The sequence below is a fragment of the Theropithecus gelada genome, chromosome 12, assembly GCF_003255815.1.
Source record: "Theropithecus gelada isolate Dixy chromosome 12, Tgel_1.0, whole genome shotgun sequence".
NCBI classification, from domain to species: domain Eukaryota; kingdom Metazoa; phylum Chordata; class Mammalia; order Primates; family Cercopithecidae; genus Theropithecus; species Theropithecus gelada.
Window position 1 is genome coordinate 112,168,270 of NC_037680.1, and position 24,798 is coordinate 112,193,067.

At 48.4% G+C, this 24,798-nt stretch overlaps 1 protein-coding gene across 4 annotated transcripts in view; it reads left to right on the top strand.

Annotated features, from left to right (window-relative positions):
* The window catches only part of AGAP1 (ArfGAP with GTPase domain, ankyrin repeat and PH domain 1), a 633,884-nt gene that overhangs the window by 120,574 nt on the left and 488,512 nt on the right, over positions 1-24,798 (top strand). The window lies entirely within an intron of this gene.

The following is a 24,798-nucleotide window of genomic DNA, read 5'->3' on the forward strand; positions in this document are numbered from 1 at the left end:
GTAATGTAGGGGGAAAAAATGTTGTTAAAACAGAAAACAAAAGTGTGAATAGACAAGGAACAGCAGTTAAAATAATAACTTTCAACAACTAGGTTAAAATGTCCAGAGAATTAGATTTTGTTAATGTTCAAAGCACAGCCAAGATGCTTTTTCTACAAACAATTTTTGAAAACATTTTTTATTTTTAAGAGGAAATTAGAATAGTAGTGGTTGAAATCATTAAGCCCCAAATCAGCAGTGTGCTTGCTGTTAATTTTGTTGTTGTAAAGAACATTTGTTTTTGGCCAGGTGCGGTGGCTCACACCTGTAATCTGAGCACTTTGGGAGGCTGAGGTAGGTGGATCACCTGAGGTCAGGGGTTCGAGGCCAGCCTGGCCAACGTGGTGAAACTCTGTCTCTACTAAAAATACAAAAATTAGCCAGGTACGATGGTGGGCACCTGTAATCCCAGCTACTCGGAAGGCCAAGGCAGGAGAATCGCTTGAACCTGGGAGGCGGAGGTTGCAGTGAGCCGAGATCCCACCACTGCATTCCAGCCTGGGCGACAGAGTGAGACTCCATCTCAAACAAACAAAAGAACGTTTGTTTTTGAGTTATAATCTCTATTTCTGTGGCCTGGCTAATAGTTTGGATAGAAACATGTCTTACATACATGAGTATTTTGGCTTTTGTTTTTAAAAACACTCCGAATTCAGATTTCTTTTATTAAGTAAGTGGACGCAGTACATAGTTTTGAGATATGCATGCGTGCACTTTTGAATTTAAATACACACTGAGATGGCAGTTGGGGGACCTGAGTCTCCTTTGTGGTGGTGTGGGTTCGTAGGGGATGGCGAGTTAACCGAACTGAGTTAAGTAGCTCACATTTCATGGAGCATCAACCAAGAGTAGGCAACTTGTGTAATTTTGAGAAGCTCAGACTTGGAAGGTCTGCATCTGTATGTGATCACGCACGTTTTGGAGGGTGGGATGTGTTCGGTCTTGGGCGCGTGCAGTTTCTGCTCCCTTTTACTGTTACTGCAGTGGTGATGTGTAACCCGTGATATTCATGAGTTACTGTGATTTTTTTGTTTGTTTGTTTTGACCCAGAGCTCCAAATACGTGGGATGCTAGTAATTTCTGTGTTATCATTGCTAAACCACAAGAGCTGGAAAATGCCGGTAGGTTTTTGTAGGTGATTTTTGGGGAGCGGTTGATTTTCCTTGGCCTTCATCCTACTCTACAGAGTGGATGTGACTAGGTTCAGTTGTCGTGGGGCACCTGGTCTGTTCCTGCAATTTGAAGCCCCTGTCTGTCCAGTTTAATTGGCCTCCTGCAGGTCTGGTCTTTTCTTAGTTTTTTTTCTAACCTTCACTTTCTGGTAGACCCATTTCACATTAGTGCAAAAAATTTTCAGTCTCAATTCAAGCATAGAGCTTCAAGTTAAGGATTTAGAGATGAAAAGGGTTTGGTTATTTTATCTTTTTATTAAGATCCATTATTAAGCTTACATTTAAATAATGTACCATAAAAGCTTAAAATTACAAGACTTTAAATTTTAATAGTGGCTGCTAATAATTATTATTACTGAGCCCTTGTTATATGGTATGTATAATCTTATGTAATCCTCAAAACAAAAGCAGAAATTAAAACCTGGATGGGTAGATGTGGTAGAGGTAATAATGGCCCCCAAAGATGTCCTGAGTCTTAATCCTTGAAACCTGTGAATGTGTGACCTTATGTTGGCAAAAGAAATTAAGGACCTTGCATTGGGAGATTATTCTGGGTTATCTGGATGGGTCTGTGATAATCACAGGGGTCTCTGTAAAAGGAGACAGTAAGAATGATCTTTTGGGTCAGAGTCACAGGAGATGTGAAGATGAAAGCAGAGGCTGGAGTGATGGAGCTATAAGCCAAGGAATGGGGGAGCTCTCTAGGAGCCGGAAAAGGCAAGGAAATGGACTCTATCTCAGAACCTCCAGGATCACAGCCCTAAGTCACCTTGATTGTAGCCCATATGGATTTTAGACCTTGGATGTAAGGTAAGAAATGTATGTTGTGTCAAGCAAGCCACCAAGTTTGTGGTTTGTTAGAGTAGTAATAGGGAACTCACGTAGTAAGGACAGGGCTATATCCCCGCTTTACCATGAAGGAAAGCAACACTCAGAGAAGTTGAATGATTTGCCCGAGTTCACATCATGAAGTGGGGGAGCTGGGATCAAACCTGGGGCTGTTGGACCCTAGGATCTTGAGCACAGTCTCTGGCTGGAGGAGATTAAAGGCTCCATGTGGATGCAGCCCTTTCCCCCATGCCCACCCCTTTAATTTCATGAGCATCCTGGGCTGGCTGCACTGGAAGGGGACAAGACTGCCAAGAGGCAGCCAGCTGCTGGAGGTCAGCAACACCAGCTTCGGTGACCGAGTTGCTGCAAACTGTCCCAGTAACTCAGGTGGGCGTCCACCTCCTCTTAGAGGACAGGTGTGTGGGTGATTCTGCATTGCAGCAAGGGCCCCGTTCTACTATTTTCTGCAAGGTTTGTCCAGAGTGTGCGGCCAGACTATATGCTGGGCTTGGTTTTCCTGAGCCTGGGCTGCTGCTGGCCCCCCGATCCCGGGCCAGTTGTTCTTGGTGGCATGGCTGTCCCAAGGAGACCCGTGTTACTGTCTCTGTAGCTGCCTGTGCCCCCAGGTGTGGTGCTGCCTTCCTGGGCCTCTGCAGCACCTGCCCTCGGCCCCCAGGGACCTTCTTTGTCACAGCTGAAGTCCTCGCATGCTGGAGACTTGCCATTCTCCTGCAGGGCACGGATGCTGGCAATGGAACCGCCTTCCAGAAATCAGCAAATGCTGGGCTGTGCCTTCAGAGTATATCCAGGATGCAGTGGCTTCCTGGGCCACCTCAGCCATTAGCACCCTGGTCCCGGGCAGCAGCGTTGCTTGGTGGATTACTGCTCTCCTCTTCAAGCCGATGCTGCTACTCTCCTGGACAGACCACTTGCCCAGCAGCCAGGGGCATCCCTCAGAACCCGGGTCAGGGTGTGATGTGTGATGCCCTGTGCCAAAACCTCTTTTGGCCCTCGCCTTCTACCGCTGTCCCCTTGCATGGCTCTGCTGATCCTTCAGCGAAATGCATGCTCCTCCCCCTTACATGTCTGCACTGCTTCCTCTTTCTGGAAAACCTTCCCGGGGCCCTTGCAGCTCGGCGCTCACTTCCTTCAGCCTCACCTCCAGTGTCATTGAGGATCCTCTGTGGCACCTGGCCCTGCTCCCAGCCACAGCCCCTCCTGCTCACCTGCTTCCTATTTCCCCGTAAACCCCAGCTCCCTGACATGCCTGGTGTCTCTCTCTCCCCCCTGGATGGAATATAAGGGCTTGTGTTTGCTGTGTCCCCAGCACCTAGACAGGACCCAGCTCATGCTAGGCCCCTTATCGATGTTCGTTAGGCATGCAGGTGAACAAGTGAATGAATGATGCTGATTTTGGTCTGGTTTCCTTCTAGTTGTGGGAAGTAATTCCCGAACTGCAGCCCTACAGCTTTTATTGGTGACAAGTTCTTGACTCCCCATCACCTCTGATGGAGAGGGCTGGCGTCCATTGTGAGTTCAGGAGCCAGTGGGCTGCATCTGCATCTCGGCTCAGCTGCTGAAGTGGCTGGGTGGCCTTGGAGATCTACTTAATTTTTTTCCTTTTTTTTTGAGACCCAGTTTCACTCTTGTCACCCAGGCTGGAGTGCAATGGCACGATCTCGGCTCACTGCAACCTCTGCCTGCTAGGTTCGAGCAATTCTCCTACCTCAGCCGCCCGAGGAGCTGAGACTGCAGGCACCCGCCACCATGCCTGGCTAATTTTTGTATTTTTGGTAGAGACGGGGATTCACCGTGTTGGCCAGGGTGGTCTTGAATTCCTGACCTCCTGTCATCTGCCCACCTCGGCCTCCCAAATTGCTAGGATTAGAGGTGTGAGCCACTGCGCCCGGCCGATCTATTTAATTTCATTGTGCCTTGGTTTTTTCATGTGTTTCAGTAAAATGGGTATGTTAACAGTCCCTACCTCCCAGAGTGGGTGGGAGGGTTATGCGAAGTCAGCTTTGGAACAGCATCAGGTACTTAGACAGGGCCGAATGAGCCAGAGCCTCTGCTGCTGTCGTTGGCGTTGTCACCATTCTTACCTCCTGTACCTACAAGGCCGTAACGAGAATGTGTCAAGGGCTCCCACCTAAACCATCAAGGGCCGTGTCACGTCTCTGATCTGGCTTCTCTGGCCACTGGCTGGGCTGACCCCAGTGGCCCCTGCCCATCATGCATTTGGAGCTCCTCTGACTCCTGAGGTCAGTAACCCTTCTGGTGTCTCCTACACAAGGGACGGTCATTCCCTGAGCCCATTGTTCACGCGTTAGAAGTTGGAGTGCCTGCTCTCTGCCCTGGGTTTATGTCGGAAGGATTTGAAGATGGAAGAGGCACAGCAGTCACTTGGGAGGTATTCCCAGTCTAACAGGAGAGGGCACATGGCAGTAACCCCCTGGGAGCAGCCGCTGATATTCCGGCTCTCTGCAGTTGGGTACGAGTGGAGGCGGGGTGCGATCTGAAGGGAGTGCCACCCAGACCCCTACCCACTCAGAACAGCGGCCGCTGTGTGGATGTTTCTGACGGCCTCTTACAGACTCTGTCCTTTTTGTTGTCGCTGATGGAGCAGAATTTTAAATGCATGCCTCTAGCTAGTGGTCAGCTTGCTACTGTCCAACCTAAGATCATATTCAACACTTTAGGATGCCTTCGTCTTGTCTTGTTGTGTTTTGAATAGGTTACATGCAGACATCCAAAATAAACTTTTTTTTTTTTTTGTTTTTCCTGTACAAGATTAGATTTAGTTAAAGTAGCTTAGGTTAAAAGCTGCTGTTCTTCATGCTCTTCCCAGTTTTGGGAAAGGAACCCGTCGTCTTTGCTTCCTGGGAATGGTCACAGTCACCCCAGCCCTCCCGCTGGCTTTGTGGTGTGCTCGCAGTGGGATGGACTGTCAGCAGGTCCTGGGATGAGTCTCTGGACAGCATTAGTGGTCTGTAGCATTCTCATCCTTCAGAGCTCCCTCAGCTTCTTGACGGCCACACTGCTCATGCCTGTCTGCCCATGTCACTGGGGTGATGAATAGGTCTAGACCTGGTGCCTGGACTCAGTCTTTAGAGACAGGTGTCTGGGATCTGAAGACAGCAGTTGAGGACAGTGTTGGCTGTCGCTATGTTTCCTTTAACTGAACCCCCGTGTCTCAGTTGCTCCTCTTCTTGCACTCAGTACGTGAACTTTAACACTATAGCCAGCGTCAGTTTTGAGAACCCGATGTGCGAAATTGGAGCCCTGGCTGGATCAGAAGCACATGGTTCGGTGGACACTCTCAAAGGTGCTGTGGATCACTTGGACCACAGTAGCTAATGTTTGTAGCACACTCACACATGCCCGACTCTCTTAGCACTAAGCCTTTTACCCAGGCTCTGTTATACTGTGAGACTTCAGGGCAGGCACACATATCACTTCCTGCACACACACTGGACAGTCATTGTAGAAAGTAAATTATGATGTTAATCGTCTCTTCTCGGAGTCAGCATTGCTTCACGGTCCTATTGGCATGAGAGTCACGTCCCCACTATTCCCACCTGCACACTGGAGGGAAGCAGGAGGGGAAAAAAGTCAACAGCAATGACTGTCACTGAATCTAAGTTTATTCTGGGTTGAGAAAAGTGGATGAGGTTAGAAGCTAACTTGGACATTGTTTTGGGGGGAACAGATGTCTGTCTTGCAGCTCATTTTCCTGTGGATGGCCTGATGTTCTCCAGGCTGCTACAGCTATGATATTTTTACATCAATGGGCCTTTCCTTTCGTTTTGAACTTTCAATACAGCTGCAGAAACAATGCCTCTGAACGGATGGACTGTTTTGGAAATTTATGCATGTTCTGCAGGCTGACCTCTGCTTGTTGATTGTATTATAGCATGTTGGGCATATCAAATGAATCCAGGCGTTAGCCTACAAATCAAGATTTGCTTTGTCTCGTTGTGTCAATATCAGCAAACCGTATTTTGGGGATGGAAAACTAGTTAATTTGGAGATGGTGGGTTATTAGACTTCACTTGTTCGGCACGTGGTGGCTTTGAGATTTGCTGCTTTAAGATTTCGGGATGACACGAGCCAGGAGGTCGAGTATGTTTGTTTCAGCCCCTCTGGCTCAGCGCTTCTCCGTTCCTGTTCCTGTACTGCTGGGCCTTCACTGCATGGTGCTCCCACGCCGGCTGCTGAAGCTGTGGACCTTTGAGCCAGGCTGCAGATGCATGGTAGGTCAGGGTGCTGTACTGCAGGTCTGTGATGCAGTTGCGACGTATTTCTTGACTTTTGGATCTTCACTCCTCCCCTCATTTTGGATGTTTTCTCAGAATGAATGATGCATCTCTGCTTTCAGCCTCCCTAAGCCATTAATTTACATGTCAGATTTTTTTGAGTATTGTAGTGTTTTTCAGTATTTATAGAATGCTTAGTATTTGTAATGCAACAAAAGGTCAGAATTAATAAGGTGTAGTGCCCAAGAGGAATATTTTGTTTCCATTTTCAAGATGATTCCAATTTGAGCTGTCTCCTGGAGAAGTTGGATCCATCTGTGTTTCTAAGTGTGCTCGTAAGCAGTCTTGGGGGATCTGTCACTGCCTACGACTCATAGGAAAACACCAAAATAAGGCCAACCTGCTCCCAGGCTGAATCCAGGAAAGCCAGTGGCCAAATATCAGCTCTGCAGCCACCATTACAAGTGAGACTTTGTGAAAGGAAACTTCTCACCGTTAAACGTACCTTGTATCTTAATTGTTGAATGTACAGGATGGTTCAAATACTAAAAACTGGAGGGAAGACCATGATGGATGTCATTTCTCCCTAATTGGACATTTTACCATATTTGCTTTCTCTATATGTTGTGCATGTTGACGTTTATGGAAGAAGCCCCTGCCGATACAGTGAAGTCCTCTTGCCCCCTCCTCTGCTCTGTTGAAGATGGTCTGTCTTTCCCATCGGATCTCTTTCCTCCGCTGATCTCTTTCCTCCGCTGACAGTCGATGGTGCTCTGTGTGTGTGCGGGGAAGCACCTATGGTGGTCACCTGCTGAAGATGTCCTTCAGCGGTTGGAATGGAAAAACAGTTGTTCTGCTGCATGTTGCTCTGGTTCTTTCATTTTACCTGCTCTAGAATATTCCATTTAGAACTTAAAATATTTTGTTATTTAAATATAGCCTTTTCTGTTCTGTGTGCCATAAAGTGTATGTGCATGTGCGCTGGCGTTGTAATGTTTGTGCTTGTGCGGAGGGTGGAGGAGATTCTGATTTTGCCAGGGGACTCAGCTGTAGCCCCTCAGGTCATAGCAGGTGATATGGTTTGATGTTTGTCCCCTTCAGATCTCTTGTTGAAATGTGATTCCCAGTGTTGGAAGTGGGGCCTGGTGGGGGGGTGATTGGATCATGGGGGCAGGTCCCTCATGAATGGTTTAGCACCCTCCCCTTGGTGATGAGCGAGTTCTTGCTCAGTTCATGCAAGATTCAGTTCAAGGGAGTGCACCCCTTCCCCGCTCCCGACCCCTCTACTCCCACTCTTGCCATGTGATACTCTGCTCCTCCTTCACCTTCTACCATGATTGGAAGCTTCCTGAGGCCTCACCAAAACCAGATGCTGATGTCATGCTTTCTACACACTCTGCAGAACCGTGAGCCAATTGAACTTATGAATTACCCAGCCTCGGGTATTCCTTTAGAGTAATGCAAGAGTGGACTAACACAGCAGGTGTGATCACTGGATGCGGAGGGCTCTCAGAATCATTCCAGGTGCCTGCTCTAGGCTCTTGGTGTTGCTCTTTCCTTCGTGATCGTGAACTCTCTGACTCCAGCAGTCCCCTCTGCGCGTGCCGGAACTGCTTCAGGGCACCCTGCAGGACACTCAGGCCTCCAACTCTGGGGTGATGCTTTTAGCAGCAGTGAGTAGAAGGTGACCTGGAGGAGGTGTGAAGACCTGCACGTGTGGACAGTTTGGAAGCCTAGCTGAGGCAGCTGGAAGAAATTCATGGGAGTCCTGCATCACTGAGGTCAGGGGAGGTTCTGTATATCTGGGAGAAAGGTGCCTTTCCTTTGGAGGGATGGTGGGTTTCAATGGTTTGAAAGAGAAAACCATGCTTTGCATGTGTCTTGTTACCAACTCAACAAAATTGCTGATTTTGCAAGTACAAGTCACCAAATTTTAGTTGTTTATAAACTTCAGCTTAAAAGGAGGGGTTAATAGGGAACAACATAAATGAGGGCAGGTATGTGTTTCAGAGATCTCTGTGCAACTTTTCTAAATACGGAGTTGACTATGACATATTCGGCTGGAGGGAAGATAGTCATCTGAAATATATTATGGTTTGTTTGTAGCTTCAGCTAGTACTTTTCATTGTAATCATGGCTCAGTGAGGTTTCTAAGAGAAGATTAAAATAATTTAGGAGGTTGCCCCACACTGTTGGGAGCTGTAGATGTTGCTGCTGCATCTGGAAAGCATTGTGACAACATGTGACCAAACATTGAAAATGTTCTCACATTTAGTCTTGAAATTCCACACATAGAAAGGTGTTTCGGGGAAGTGGAATATTAGCAGAGCTATTTGTAAAAATAACACACAGGCATTTGCTGCTGCAGCCTATGCGCGAAAACTTGGGAAGTGTGATATCTGTGTCTGCCCCCATACTGTGCAGAAATCACTGAACATAGGCCTGTGGGGTGGCTCCTGCCTGTCATCCCAGAACTTTGAGAGGCTGAGGCAGGTGGATCACTTCAGGTCAGGAGTCGAGACCAGCCTGGCCAACATGACGAAACCCCATCTCTACTAAAAATACAAAAAAAAAAAATTAGCCGGGCGTGGCAGCGCATACCTGTAATCCCAGCTGCTTGGGAGGCTGAGGCAGGAGAATCGCTTGGACCTGAGAGGCAGAGGTTGCAGTGAGCCGAGATCACGCCACTGTACTCCAGCCTGGGTGACAGAGTGAGGCTGTCTCAAGAAAAAAACGAACTGAATATGGCTGTCACTCCTTTGTAAGCTTCCTTGGTGCATTAATGGGGAGATGCATGTAAGGCCTGTGTGCAGTGCGTGGCACATGGGAAATGTGTGACAGTTAATGGTGGCATTTTTTAAAAGTACATATGTCTATAGCAGTCTGGAAAGGCATACGGCAGAATGTTTGTGGCAGTGACAGTGGATTTTGTAAGTGATTTTTTTTCCCTTTACATTTTTTTCTTAAATATGTATATCTCCTTTCCTCAATGAACACATTAATTATGTGAATAGTTATTTAAGAAGAAGTAACCTGAGTAATACTAAAAATGTATTTTCCGAGGGGCGAAAGTATAGTTGAAGTAAAATGTTTTAGTGCGTTTTCCAGAATGGGCCAGATGGTGACTATTTTAGGCTTTGTGGATGGTACCATCTCTGGCAGCTGCTCAACTCTGTTGTAGGGAGAGGAACAGATACAACTTGGCATGGGTGCGTTTCAATAAAACTTTATTTACAAAAACACATGGTGGGCTGGATTTGGCCCATGGCCCATGGCCTGATCTCTGTTCTAATATGTCCCATTAAGGACTTCATTTTTGAAATCCACTGGTACTGGGTCATTCCAGCACATAGGTGTGTTGGGTTTATTTTGACTATTCACATAACGTCAGTTTGAAACCGAACTGTCTTAAGTTGAAAAGTAAGAAATCGCATGGATATTGTTTTGTCATTTAATTTTACGCTGTGGAATCCTTTTCATAAAATGATTCAGTCTGAATTGTAAGGGGGAGTGGCATTGTCCCCTGATTTTCCTGTGCGGGCCCCAGGCTGTTTTGAGATGTTTTTGTTGTTGTTGTTGTTGTTGTTAAGACTGGGTCTCTGTTGCCCAGGCTAGAATGCAGTGGCGCGATCTGGGTTCACTGCAGCCTCCACTTCCTGGGTTTAAGCAATTCTCCTGCCTCAGTCTCCTGAGTAGCCGGGATCACAGGCATGCACCACCATGCCCGGCTAATTTTTTTCAGTAGAGACGGGGTTTCACCATGTTGGCCCTGCTGGTCTTGAACTCCTGACCTCAAGTGATCAGTCCACCTCAGCCTCCCAAAGTGCTGGGGTTATGGGCGTGAGCCACGGCGCCCGGCTGTTTTGAGTTCTTTATGTTGGGCATGTGGATCCCCCAGCCTTAGCGTCTGACCGTCTTGGTACCAAGTCCAGTGCCCTTGGGGCTTATTTTGTGGTGTGAGGTGAAGCAGCAGCATGTGTTGATTTTGGGGTCTGTGTCCCCCAGATTGCCTAGGATAATAACAGTAACATGCTTTGTCCCTGGCTCAGCCCTTAGTCTCCCATTGCAATACTCCCATTTGAGATTATTCACAGTTGGGGCTCATGTCTATTGCTGAGAAAGGGAAATGGTTTTTCTTGGTGATTTTTCTCAGTGGTTTGAATGTTATTTTTGAGTTTTGGCCAAACAGAGATGGGACAAGGTCAGAACTAGAAAAATATGTCCTGGAATCTTCTCGATGGGAGGGAGGAAGAGGTTCCCTCAGGAGCATGAACTTAGGAAAGAAAATGGTGCGTTTGGTGGAAAAGAAGGGGGGCATAGGCTGAGCTGGCACCGTGCCCTTGACTGACACAGGGAGAGGGTCCGAGTCCCTCATGCACTTACTGGGCAGGTCTCCCCCCGAAGCAAGGTGGACGTGCATCTGGTGGGAGGAGAAGGGGGAGCACTAGACCCCTCCGTGAGACCATTGACTGCACTGGGGTAGCTCAGTGGTGAGCGGATGGGGAGAAGGCAGGGCCAGCCCCCAGCACACATCGGGCACTGTCCTGGGCACCTGTGCATTGCCGCCCATAGTCCTTTCAGAGACTTGGCAGCTCAGCAAGAGCCCCTCACCTGCCAGTGGTGGAGCCGCTGCTGGGGCAGAGGATTCTGAGCCTGACCACTGCCCTGTGCTTGTTCCCATCCCCATGGAGGAGCACTGGGCATGTCCAGGGGCACCAAGCAGGGAGCCGGGGACCCGGGCAGGGCCAGAAAAGGGGTGTTCTTTGCATGGATTTCTGGGAATGTGCTTGGCAGAAGGGAAGCCTGGAAGTGAGCTCCAGGCAGAAGAACAAGCAGGTAGAAGGACCCGGTTCTGGAAGAGCCCAGAGTATCTTTGGAAGAAGATGGAGACAAGATTGGGGGGGCCTTGAATGCTCTGGAAAGAAGAGGGAGCCATTGCCCATCTCTTTTTTTTTTTCCCATAGGTTATTGGGGTACAAGTGGTGTTTGGTTACATGAGTAAGTTCTTTAGTGATGACTTTTGAGATTCTGGTGCACCCATCACCCAAGCAGTGTACACTGCACCCTGTTTGTAGTCTTCTATCCCTTGTCCCCACTTCCATCCTTCCCCGCAAGTCCTCAAAGTCCATTGTATCATTTTTTGTTTTGTTTTGTTTTTTTGAGACAGAGTCTCACTCTGCTACCCAGGCTAGAATGCAGTGCCGTGATCTTGGCTCACTGCAACCCCTGCCTCCTGGGTTCAAGCGATTCTCCTGCCTCAGCCTCCCAAGTAGCTGGAATTACAGGCGCGAACCACCGCTCCCGGCTAATTTTTGTATTTTTAGTAGAGATGGGGTTTCACCATCTTGGCCAGGCTGGTCTCGAACTCCTGACCTCGTGATCCGCCCGCCTCGGCCTCCCAGAAGTGCTGGGATTACAGGTGTAAGCCATTGTAGTATTCTTATGCCTTTGTGTCCTCATAGCTTAGCTGCCACCTATCAGTGAGAACAACAATGTTTGGTTTTCCATTCCTGAGTTATTCACTTAGAATAATAGTCTCCAAGCTCTTCCAGGTCACTGCAAATGCCCTTAATTCATTCCTTCTTATGGCTGAGTAGTATTCCATCGTGTATATATATATATCACGGTTTCTTTATCCACCTGTTGATTGATGCCACTGCCCATCTCTTGAGATGCAACAGGATCAGACTTGTTGGGGAACAAGGAGGAAAGTGGGTGGTGGGAGGCTCTGGCCCTAGTCAGACACCATAGACCAAGAAAAGGAGAACAGGACAGAGACATGAAAATCAGCAGGTGAGTATCAAGTGTCCAGCACGGGGACCGAGTGTTCAGCATGGGGACTTCATGAGGATTTTTAAGAGTAAGAAATCATTGAGGGTCTGGGAGCAGTGGCTCATGCCTGTAATCCCAGCACTTTGGGAGGCCAAGGCAGGAGGATTGCTCGAGCCCAAGAGTTTAAGACTAGCCCTGGCAACATAGTAAGACCCTATCTCTACAATAAAAAAAAAAAGAAAAACAAACAAACAAAAAACCTTGGCGTGGTGGCATGCACTTGTAGTCCCAGCCCCTCTGGAGGATCCCTTGAGCCAGGAGATCAAGGCTGCAGTGAGCCGTGATCATACCACTGCACTCCAGCCTGGGTGACTGAGTGAGACCCTGTTTCTTAAAAAAAAAAAATCACCATTGATAATGTGACATGAATAGACTTCATGAAAGACATGGAATTACCATTACTCCAGAGATTTTTATGATTTTTACTTTATTAATTAAAGTATCATCTTCAAAGCAGATATTAACCAGTTCATCACTGTGTACAAAATGTCTGATTACATTTAATTTTTTTTCCAGCAGGGTGGAAATGCATGAAGATGAAACTTTAAAAATATAAGAATGTAGAAAGATTTTGTGCCAAATTAAACATATACTGAAACAAAAAATTAATTTTTGAAAACCCAGGGAGTTATCACACAATTGTTAATATTTTAGTGGAATTCTTCCTAAACATCTTTCTGTACTTTTTTTTTTCTTCTTTGAGACGAAGTCTCGCTCTGTTTCCCAGGCTGGAGTGCAGTGGTGTGATCTCAGCTCACTGCAACGTCTACTTTCCGGATTCATCCAATTCTGCCTCAGCCTCCCAAGTAGCTGGGATTACAGGAACCTGCCACCAAGCCTAGCTAATTTTTGTATTTTTAGTAGAGACAGGGTTTCACCATGTTGGTGAGACTGGTCTCAAACTCCTGACCTCAGGTGATCCACCTGCCTCGGCCTCCCAAAGTGCTGGGATTACAGGCGTGAGCCACCATGCCTAGCCCCTGCACATTGTTTTTTTAAAGATGTTTGAGATAGGGCTTGTGGCCTTAACATATTAGCATTTTTTCATGTCATGTTGTAATGTTGCACATCCATGTTATTGGTAAGCTGTATTTGAGAAAGAATTAGGGGGTTGGTTTGGGGAGCAGCGGCTGATGTGTGCCTCAGTTCTCGTTAATTGGTCCTGCTCCTTGTCTGCCCTGGTGTGCCCCTTGGCTCGCCACTGGCTTAGGTGCAGGTACATTTGTCCTTCATCGAAACAAGACCACCCTCCGTTGCTGCCACCATGGCAACGCTCAGCCCCGCTGCCTCCGTTTGTCATTTCTCCTCCTAATGATTTGAACTGAGGTCTATGTGCTGGCCCAGCCCGTTGCGGGTCTGCATAATGTATGAACACGAGTGACAGCCAGCCGCAGCCCGATCAAAACAAAGAGCCGCTGCACGAGAGGGGCAGATTGCGGAAGCATATTGTGAACACATTCTCTGGTAACTGTGAATCGTGTCGTAAAACGCGTCTTTGGCCTGTCAAAAATATTTTGACAGGGCCCACAGGCTAGCTCCTTCATATGCAAATGCGCTGGTAATGCCTGGATACCAGGGTTATACACTCAGGGAAAATCCACAGGACAAGGGCTGATGTTAGCAGGGTTCATTACTTCTGCAAATAAACACGTTGAAAAGGCTCCTTCCAGTGGGTAAATGGCAAACTCGATAACTGGAATGCTGTCAGATCCCAGGGTAACAAAAGGGTGGTGTCCCCTAAAGGCTTGGAAGGATTGAGTTAGAGAGTTCATTGGAAATGTCCAGCATGGCACAAGGAAGGACGATGGATTCGCCAACCATGACCAGCCAGGCTGTGCGAGCTAGCCAAGGAGAGGCCAGGTAGCGGGAGAGCCAAGGAGGACAGCCTCTAGGTGGGCCATCACTGCTGGTAGAGAGGGTTCCTGGGTCCTAGGACCGGACTGCATGGTCCTGGTTATACCTGCTGGTCAAAGGTCAATCTGCCAAGGCCCCTCCTTGTGAAAATGGACACTCAGGGCACCCTTCCTAGAGGACCTATTTTCCTCTTCGGTTTCTTCTGCTTTTTGCTTCTTCCCTGGGCTTGCTTTCCATATGATTCTGGGCAAGTTGGTTAACCTCTCTATGCTTACATGACCTTTGATGGCACGGGGGACAGTAGTATCTGCTTCACATGGTTGGAGTGAAAAATCCGTGAGGTCACGCACGGAGCCTTAGAGCTGCCTGTGGCAGGTGGCGGTGCTAATTAAGTTCCGGCTGTTGTGATGGTCTCCTCGGCTGGGTGGCCCTTCCTGCTGTCAGGTGTGGCCACTCATGGGATGCAACTGGAGGTGTTTTGTGGCAGCTTCTGGAAGATCTCCCTTTGACCCTTCCTTTCTGCTTTTTCCATCTGTTACCTGCATGCATATATGATAGCTGGCCACCATCTGAGACCGGGACAGCGAGGGTCATGTTGGCATTGGAAGGGGTCTGGGTTTATGGGGTCACCAGCCTCCAGGGACAGCCCACCTGGAGATTTTGTTAAGGGATAAGAGAAATATCCTTCTGTCTTGTATAAGCCACTGTTATTTGGGATTTTCAGACATATGTGGCCAAGTGATTCTAATTAACACACAAGGTGAGAATGTGTTATCTGCAAGATCCAGAGCTTAGCCACCCTGGCAGTTCAGTGACTTAAGGGGAGTTAATGAACTGGTTTTCTGACTTCATCTCCCACCACCCGAGCAGTATTCCCATGAACCGCCCAGCCAGCCATCCCAAGGAGCTGAAGAAGTCAGTTTCTGAGCTTGAGAGCCTCTGGCTATCCTCGGGGTGCCTCAGAGTTGTGAGGGCAGCTGTGGGGAGCTGGGACCTCTCAGCCTCCCCTCCGCCTTTATGTTCTTCCATGAGCCCCTGTTTTGCCACATCTGTTACACTTGCAGTAGTCAGCAACTGCCTAGTGAGCTTTGCATGCCTGATGGGCTTTGGTGAGCTGGCAAGTCTGAAGCACACCTGGGGTCATCCGTGACCATCTGCTGATGGCCAAGTCTGATAGGTTTTATTTTTACTTTCTTTGCTGAAATCGGACTGGGGTCTTGGCAGCAGTTGGGAAACTTTGATTGCTTCAGTTACTTCAATTTTTCTAGCTCCACCTGGCCTCCCTCTGGGGACCGAGGCTCTGTCGCCTCACCTGCTGTTTAGGTGGCCGTGTTTCCCATGCTAAACAGTGCCTGCTGATTTAATCAAGCGACTTGATAGCCGGCCATTGCACGTTCATCAGCCCGGTCTTCCTCTTGTGGTGCCTGGTGGTGTGCTGGTGTGTGGTTTATAAAACATGCTCTGCCGCTTTGATTTCCCTGCTTGGATTGACATAATTGTTTTAGAAGAAGGTTCAGGTGCTTTGCTGGCAGAAAAAGGGAGATGACCTCTTGCAAAGTGGGGTTGGCCCTAGCCTTGCAGGAAGGGGTCTTGGCTTCCTTCCAAACCAGAAGCCCGTGGTGCAGCCTCTGAACCCCTGGCTCTTGGTGGGCTTTTGAGTTCTTTTTTTTGCTTGAACCTCTAGTGGCAGAAAGGGGGTGATCCCTTTCTACTCCATCATAAGGGTCATGGCCCACATCCCTGTAACAAAAGACAGGTTAACAAGAGAAAAGCATTACACATTTCTTTGATCCTGATTTTACGTCACATGGGAGCCTGCAGAATGAAGACCCGAAAATTCAGGGGAGGTCATCTGTGTGCCTTGGTTCCATGACTTGGGGGCAGCCAAGTAGAAGTGGAATTGGACAAAAAGGGCATGAGCGGGCCAGGCACAGTGGCTCATGCCTGTAATCCCAGCACTTTGGGAGGCCAAGGTGGGTGGATCACTTGAGGTCAGGAGTTTGAGACCAGTTTGGCGACACGGTGAAACCCCATCTCTACTAAAAATACAAAAATTAGCCAGGCATGGTGGCGGGCTCCTGTAATCCCAGCTACTTGGGAGGCCGAAGCAGGAGAATAGCTTGAACCTGGGAGGAGGAGGTTGCAGTGAGTCAAGAGCGTGCCATTGCACTCCAGCCTGGGTGACAAGAGCAAAACTCCATCTTAAAAAAAAAGAAAAAAAAAAGGCCGAGCGCGGTGGCTCACATCTGTAATCCCAGCACTTTGGGAGGCCAAGGTGGGCGGATCACAAGGTCAGGAGATGGAGACCATCCTGGCTAACATGGTGAAACCCCGTCTCTACCAAAAATACAAAAAATTAGCCGGGCGTGGTGGCGGATGCCTGTAGTCCTTGGGAAGCTGAGGCAGGAGAATGGCATGAACCTGGTAGGCGGAGCTTGCAGTGAGCCGAGATCGCGCCACTGTACTCCAGCCTGGATGACAGAGCGAGACTCCGTCTCAGAAAAAAAAAGGACCTGAGTGAATTGTCATAGACGGAGTGGGGAGGCCCAGCAAGGCCTGTCTGTTCGGATTCCTCTTGGCCTCTGTGTAACATTTCCTCCTCCGGGTATGGGATGGGACCCTCTGGAATGAGGGTCTTAATTGCCTTATGACAGCTTTACCTAAAAAGATAGGGGAAGGTTAGAGTGATATTTTTAGGCTTATGGCGAGCTTTGGGGAAAAGGGGTTTTGGTTTCTATGACCTGCCTTAGGGAAGAAGAATTCTAGTTTCTGTGGCTCAGGGGAGAATGAGGGATAAGGACAGGAGAACAGGAGAAGCTTAGAGAGAAACTTGGCTGCTTCTGGGGGAGGCCTTTACTTTGGAGTATCATTTTTCCGAGCCCCAGCAAGCCCCTCCCTGCGATGTTGCAGCCCCCAGCAAGCCCCTGCCCGCAACGTTGCAGCCTGGTGCCCTGATTTTCTAAAGATCTTGGGTGGACGGTCCCACAGGCCTGGGGAAAGCCATAGCTGAGGCTTTTCGGCAAGTTTGTGGGGCTTCTCACTCGATTTTCCCACCATTAATCTTGTCTGTCTCCTGAATTTCTTCAAGTCCTGATGATCAGTTATGGCATGTATTCCAGAATACGTGTTTGAGTTTGTGTTGGTGCATTGCTAGAGGAAAGCACCTAGTTCACTGTGTATCTCTGTGTATTTGTATATTTCATCTACACTTCCTTTGGAGTCTTAAACACAGCAGCAGCACTGTCATTGTAATAATTGTGCACCCTGCCTATGGTACTGTTTAAGCAACAAAGAGCTGAGACTCCAGAAGGTTGCCAAGGGCATCCCTGAGATGGGACTTGGTCCTGCCACAAGCAGCTGTGGGAGCTGGAGCTTAGAAGCTGTCCATCAAAAAAACAAGTTTTTGTGTCAAAAATGGAGTCTCTCAGGCTGTGAAGCAAGCCCATCTCTAATCAATTCAGCCACCTGTACTGCAGACTAATTGTGACCAAGACACGGCGATTCATCAGAGAAAGCTGAGCCTTTTGGGGAATTTGGGTACAGCCTAAGTTCTTCCTCCGCATTCCATTTTAGAAAGGCTTGTGTTCCGCATTTTTGTGGCTTTTTCCTCATCAGATTTCTCTATGTTCTTGCTTTAGTTCGAAACTGAGAACGCTAATTTTTTTTTTATTTTGATCAAAATAAAGCCATCTTTTCAAAATGTCCAAATGTTTAATTTTCAGAGAGAATGGAGTTTATGTACCACGAAGGAGGGTCTGTTTTGTTCCAGAACATGCTTTGGCTGGGTATCGGTGTTAGGATGTGTTTGTTGCATGCACGAGTGGATGGAGCAGACGGTGCCTGGTCCACCCCCACCTCCTCACCCTCATCCTCCCCCCGCTGTAGACAGTGGCCAACTGTGTGTCCTCAGCTCTGCATGGAATTTTCTGTGGCCCTTTCTCAATTCTGGGACCAGTTTTCCCTCTGAAGTGTGAATGTTTCCTCTCCAGTTGGGAATCTCCTGCCCCAGTACGTGGTGGTCTAGGGACTCTGGGTATATAGAAAGAGCAGCTGGACTTAGAGACAGGGGTCCTGAGTGTCGATGCCAGCCTTACCCTGACCCTGTGTGTGGCAGCGGTAGGTCGGTCAGACCTTTCCAAGTCTCTGGGTCCTCATCTGAAAATGGGAATGAGGATACCTACCCGAGGTAACGTAGCAGAGAATGAAACACGCCCGTGAGTGAGCTGCGCATGGTCTCCTTGTACAAGCAGGTCATTTCTCCCTTTCTCCTTTTCTTTGCCCGTAGGATTGACTTTCATCTTGCCTGGTAATAAGCCCTCCTAGGAAAACAAGTTACTCTGAAAATTTGTCATTTAGATGTGGTGAATTCGTTCTTTTATTCATCATCCAAAAAGTTCCGTTGTCTGAGATGATGTAACATGATTTGGAAACCATGGGATAAGTCTCGGAGGAACAAGAAGACAGAAGAAAGAATGCACTTTGGTTTTCTTTTGGAAACCTAGAGCAACCTACTAGATCAATGAGTTTTCTAGGGTAGGCATCAGAGTTAGCCATGGCGCCTTCTCCAAAGCTGCCTCACTCCTGCACTGATGCTGTGCTGTGGAGAGCCATGTTGCCCAGAAGTCTGATGCGTGAGGCGAGAAGGTTAAAATGTGTTGGTTTTAGAGGTTTATCGATAGGTCGTTCTGGGTAGAACAAATGTCCTTTCAGTGCTTTGAAAGTCTCATCTTAGACTGGGCACAGTGACTCACGCCTGTAATCCCAGCACTTTGGGAGGCCAAGGCAGGTGGATCATGAGGTCAGGAGTTCAAGACCAGCCTGGCCAACATGGTGAAATCCTGTCTCTACTAAAAATACAAAAATTGGCATGGGGGCGCAAGCGTGTAATCCTAGCTACTTGGGAGGCTGAGGCAGGAGAATTGCTTGAACCCGGAAGGCGGAGGTTGCAGTGAACCGAGATAGTGCCACCGCAGTCCAGCCTGGGCAATAAGAGCAAGACTCTGCCTCAGAAAATAAATAAATAATAAAAGTCTTATGGAGCAAAAGATTCTCAAGAGAAAGGCTGGTCCTGAATTTCATCCAGCTCAGTTTTGGTTTCTTCTCCTTTGTTCGGCGAGTGCAGGACCTTTATCCTTGAGGCACCTTTCCGGGACTTTATCTGGCTGTGTGCAGACAGACAGGGAGGTGTCCCCTACCCTGAATTTTTGGGGTGACCACTAAAAAATGAACACACCCACTCAGGGAGCATTTGTGGGATCACTGAAATCAATTCACACCCAGGAGAAAGCCCTTCGCTGTGGATTTGGTCATGCCTGTGGAAAGGGAAGTTGGCTGTCTGGTCTCGAGGTCTCTGAGTCAGTGTCAGGGATGGCAGAGGACTCATCCAGAAACCAAGATGAAGTGAAGCCTCCCCTTCCAGAGGCTCCCCCCTCCCCGCCAGCATCCACTCCCCTAGGCATCCCTCACCTGTGGGACCCTCCACATCAGCGTCCCATGACATTGGACTGGACTCACCATTCTGGGACTCCGCTGGCTCAGGGGTGAGTCGGCCTGACCAGGTTGTCGTGTCATCACTTGTTGGGCATTGAAGTCCTACTGCCCGGTGCCTATGAATGTGGTCGTCTCTCAGAATGGAAATAAGGTCGTCGCAGATGGAAGTATTTAAGATGAGGTCATGCCAGAGTGGGGTGGGCCCCTCATCTAATATGATGGGTGTCCTTCTGAGAAGGGAAATTTGGATGCAGATGCACAGAGGGAGAACGTCATGTGAAGATTGTGGTAATGCTTCTGCAAGCCAAAAAGAATGCCAAGGATAACCAGACAGCCACCAGAAGCCAGGACAGAGGCCTGCAGCAGACCCTCCCTCACCGCCCCTAAAGGGACCCTCCCTGCTGATGCCTCGATCTTGGACTGCTGGCATCCACAGCTGTGAGACAATGTGTGTCTGGTTTTGAAGCCACTCAGATTGTGGCACTTTGTTACAGCAGCCGCAGGAAACTAAAATGTTACCTGACTCACTGTGGGATTCAGCGTCTTGTACGAGGCAGTTGCCACCGGTCTCAGTTCCTTTGTCTGTAAAATGAGGCTAAGACTTGCTTTATCGGGTGGTAGTGACAGTTTGCCTGGTACCTCCTAGGAGCTCAAAATGTGACTTTTTTAAAAAGACAGAGTCTTGCTTTGTCACCCAGGCCAGGCTGGAGTACAGTGGCACCGTCATAGCTCACTGCAGCCTCGACTTCCTGGGTTCAAGTGATCCTCCCACCGCAGCCCCGCCAGTGAGTGGGACCACAGGTATATGCCACCATGCCTGGCTAATTGTAATTTTTTTTTTTTTTTTTTGTAGAGACAGGGTCTTACTATGTTGCCAGGCTGGTCTTGAACTCTTGGACTCAAGCTATCCTCCTGCCTCAGCCTCCTGAGTAGCTGGGATTACAGGTGTACAGTCACTGTGCTCGGCCCTAATTATTATTTTTAGGACAAAAGTGAAGGTGGAAAGTTCGGGCCAGAGGGCTGTATGTTTCAGACCTTTACAAATACGAAGAGGAAGTATTGTGTATGGAAGAAAGTGAGTGTTGTATTATTCAGGGTTCTCAGAGAACCAGAGCCAGTAGGATGTATGGGTATAGAAGAGGAGGTTTGTTAGGGGAATTGGTTCATGAGATTATGGAGGTCCAGAAGCCTCATGATCTGACTTCTTCTAACTGGAGAACTGGGAAGGCTGGTGGCATCTTTCAGCCCGAGAACCAGGAGCGCTGATGTCCGAGCGCAGGAAGAGACAGACGTTCCAGCTCCAACAGAGAGAGTGAGTTCGCTCTTCCTGCACCTTTTTGCCCTCTTTGGGTCCTCAGTGGATTGGATGATGCCCCCGGCATGGGTGAGGGAGCTCGTCTATACTCGTTCTACCAATTGAATTGTTATCTCTTCCAGGAACACCCTCATAGACACCCACAAATAATGCCTTATCGGCTGTCGGGGCATTCCTGAGCCCAATGAAATGCCCAGTCCAATTGACACATAACATTAACCATCACAGGTGTGGGTAGACAGTCAGGAGAGCAAGACTCTAGTTGGTTCTGTCACATAGCAGAGCTGTGTGGCCTGGGTATACTCCTCCCATCCGCCTGGGCTGCTCTATCCTGGTCTGTAAGGTAGGAGGTTTGATCAGATGACCCCGAGATGTGCTGTGAGAGGTGAGTGTGGCCCCTCACAGCTGGGCTCTTGGAACTGGAGCCTGGAGACTCCAGGCCTTCATCTTGGGAGGTGCACTACACAGGGTGGGTGCTCCATAAACCTTGACTGAAATTGTGGGGAAAACCGGAGTGTGCTCCAAGAAGAAGTCGTGAATAGAAACTAGTTAAAATAAACATCACAACGGTGATGGAAAATGTTATTTCACTTTATTAAGTTAAAACAAGTTATAAAATAGTAAGTCACATATAAGCTCAGTTTTGTATTGAAAAACCCTCAAAACTGGATATATGCCCAGAAAAAAAGACAGGAAAGAAAGATACCACAGTATGAATAGTGGCTCCCAATTAGTAGGAGAATTAGGAGCCATCATTGCCTTTGCTCTCCAGAGAAGAATAACGTGGTGTCCTGGAGTCACACTGCTGCTCTGGCTTCCCAGTGGAGAACAGGCTGAGGCCGGAGGTGGAGGGAGCAGGCAGGAAGCTGGTTGCAACCCAGGCGAGGGCTGGTGTGGGCCTCAGGGGTCTTCAGCTTCGGCAGTATTGACATTTCGTGCCAGATAATTCTTTGTTCTGTGCATGTCAGGATGTTTAGGAGCATCTCTGGCCTCTACCTACTAGATGCCAGTAGCATCTCTTCCAGCTGCGGTGACCAACAGTGTCTTCAGACAATCCAGATCAAATGTCCACTAGGGGACAGAATCGCCTGCCGAGACCCACTTGTTAAGACAGTGTCAGTAGGGGTGGAGAGGAGGGGACAAAAGAGTCTTAGAGCCATCTGAGAGGGAGCTTCTAGAGGACTTGATGGATGGAATTTGGTCAAGGCAGGAATGAGGGTGGATGTGGGGCTTGGGGAATTGAACGGATGATAGTGGCCCACAGGTCGAGGGAGGGGATGGGCTCAGCTTTGGCCATGCTGTGTTTGTCTGTGGTTCCCAGGGAGCAGCTGAGTAGGCTGTTGGGTGAGTGGTTCTCAAGCTCAGAGCTCAGCTGGGGGCGTCCGTTTGAAGGTTGTCGGAAGACAGAAAGCACGCCCTGGGGGTGGGTGGGTGAGCTCACCCAGGACCATGGCGTGGCCTGAGAAGTCGGCCTGCGATAGAACCCGGGGAATCCCAGCGTTTCCAGGGTGGGCAGAAGAAGAGGAGGCTGGGAAGGGAATTTGTTTCTCTGGCCAGAGCTGTTGCTCAGCGACTGTTGGCTGGTGAGGATGAGGCTCATGAACAGATGTGGAAACATCATGGGATGATCTCATGGTGGGTGGGACTTGTCCCCATCATCCACTCAGCACTCTCTGGCCTTTATTGGTCAAGTTGCCTGCTGTGTTTCTGGTGCCCGAATGTTCTGGGCACACTTTCGTTTGGGGAAGAATCACAGGGACTGTCCTTCACTCTTAGAAAAGTGGCAGCGCTTGCCTTGCTGCATCTCATGTTCTCAAAATCAGCGCGTTCCATCTCACATTCTAGACCATCCAGTTTTGCTTCTCAGCTCTGAAAAACACTTTAGGAGCAGGATAAACTGTTCTCGGACTTCCTTTTTGGATTATTTGCAACGTCTTGAGGGGTCCAGGGATTGATAGAGTTGGCAGGGATGGACAGTTTCCCCTTCGGGATATCAGCACCTTTGTAGTTGTAATTTGCCCATGATGGGGTTAGAGACCCACAGTTGCTCAAAAGCACTTTTTGTTTTTCTTGATAATGGGGTTCTCCGCTAGATTTGGGTTATCTCTTAGGAAGTGGTTAGCAGCCTTTAGGGCAACCTAACTGCATTTCTTTGTTTACAAGCACTTAACTTCGTCCTTCTCAGGTGCACACCAGCACTGTCTGTCACTAATACTGGCAGTTCTTGTGTGAGGTGGACAGTTGCAGTTAGTCAGAAACTCACTTTGCTGTTTCCCACTAGATGCCCAGATAGAGAAGGACAGTTGTTTCCGGCAAGCTTAAGACCCTGTAACATTTCTTAGCCTTTTTGATTCGAACTCCCTATCTCCCTAGCTCTGGCTGGTTTTACCCTGCAGTTAAAAAAGAAAAATGATCTCTACTGGCCATATGGCCTCAGGCCAGGAGAAAAGGTGCTGTTCCTTCCAGCAGAAATTCGAAGGTCAGGGGAGGCTGGCCCAACCCAGGTCAGAAGGATAATCTCAGAAAAAGAAGGAAGCATGTATTACCCATCTCAGAACTTAGGAACAAGAAAATCCTAAAACTCCAAAGGACCATTTTTCCCCCGCTGACAGGCCCAGCTTAATTAGAGACCAGCTAGGAGTTGCGTTTCCTGGTTGTTTACTGGCTGTTCTCTTCGGTAAACAGCTTCAGTCTGTAATTAAGATGTCTAATTGGGAATGACTGCAGGAAAAACCATGAATGGGGCTGGCCTCTCTCTCTAACCCCTGTCTGCTCTGTTACCTACCACCGTTGTTATTCCCATCTTCTTTTAAAAATGCCATGGGGGCAAATTCTAAAGAATAGTCTAGGCAGGCAAACTCTTTGACCTTCACTTTGCAAACCTGCCTGAGAGTGAGTCTGGGAGGCAGATTCTTTTTCTTTCCGCTTGAAGAAGTGTCAGAAATTTGGTGGATTGGAAGAGATTGGAGAGGAAAGTCCAGGACTCCTGATTGCTTCCACTCATTTAGGCAGGCTGGCAAGCCGCGCTGGCCGCTCCACCTGTTTTCCTGCCTAATAACAGTGTCTTTTATAATTGTCTGATTTGTCTGATAACAATGTACTTTATAATGTCTCATCACTCTGCCTTTTTGTAATGACCGGCCTAATACCTTTGCCTACAATAGTTCTTTTTTCCTCTGGGAGTTTAATTCAGGTTGTGATTAGAGAGTATTTCCCATAAATCACGCAAAGCACATGTCCTGCCCACCAGTAAATTACAGAAATGGAGTTGGTCAGACCTACACATTATCTGAAACAATGCGTAATGGGAGTTTTGAACTAAAAAAATTACTCTCTAATGTTACAAATACGATTCAGGCAAATAAAACCGCAGATGTATGTGTAGGTTCTCAGTACTGCGATTGTCTGTCTTTCCTCCCCTCCCTTCCCCTCCCCTCCCCTCCTCCTCCTCCTCCTCCTCCTCCTTCTCCTCCCCTCCCCCCTCCCCTCCCCCCCTCCCCTCCCCTCCCCCTTTCCTTTTCCTTTTCCTTTTCCTTTCCTTTCCTTTCCTTTCCTTCTTTTCTTTCTTTTTTTGAGATGGAGTCTCGCTCTGCCACCCAGGCTGGAGTGCAGTGGGGCGATCTCGGCTCACTGCAATCTCTGCCTCCCAGGTTCACACCATTCTGCCTCAGCCTTCCAAGTAGCTGGGGCTACAGGTGCCCGCCAGCACGCCCGGCTAATTTTTTTTTTTTTTTTTTTTTTGTATTTTTAGTAGAGATGGGGTTTCACCACGTGAGGTCTCGATCTCCTGATCTCGTGATCTGCCCCCACTCGGCCTCCCAAAGTACTGGGATTACAGGCGTGAGCCACCACACCCAGCCTCTTTCTCTCTCTTTCTCTTTCTCTTTCTCTTTCTCTTTCTCTTTCTCTTTCTCTTTCTCTCTTTCCCTCCCTCCCTCCCTCCCTCCCTCCCTCCCTCCCTCCCTTCCTTCCTTCCTTCCTTCCTTCCTTCCTTCCTTCCTTCCTTCCT